This window comes from Brassica napus, chromosome C6 (genome assembly GCF_020379485.1).
Source record: "Brassica napus cultivar Da-Ae chromosome C6, Da-Ae, whole genome shotgun sequence".
Classification (NCBI taxonomy): domain Eukaryota; kingdom Viridiplantae; phylum Streptophyta; class Magnoliopsida; order Brassicales; family Brassicaceae; genus Brassica; species Brassica napus.
Window position 1 is genome coordinate 390,323 of NC_063449.1, and position 358 is coordinate 390,680.

Here is a 358-nt window from a genome sequence, read left to right on the forward strand (position 1 = left end):
CAACGCACCCTCCGGGAGACTACTAGCGCATTCTCCTTGACGAGGAACCCTGAATTCCACCCCGTCCGAAATATGGTAGAACGACCGCATGACCTCGAGGAATTCACTGGTACTCCTACTCGGCGCACCTGCCTCCACCGGGCGATGGTTCATGACCAGGAACGATTTTTCTTTGGGAGGCGTGATCGAACCGTAACACGCCACCCACCATGCCTCATTCTCGGCTGGGTCTGCCGAATGAGGAACGAATTACTCTCTGAACTCGAAGCTCTCCGAATGTTCGCAGGCAATGAACCTTTCTTCGAACTCCTCTCCTTACGCGACATCTCGTGTTTTTCTTTTAAAATCAAGAAGGAAA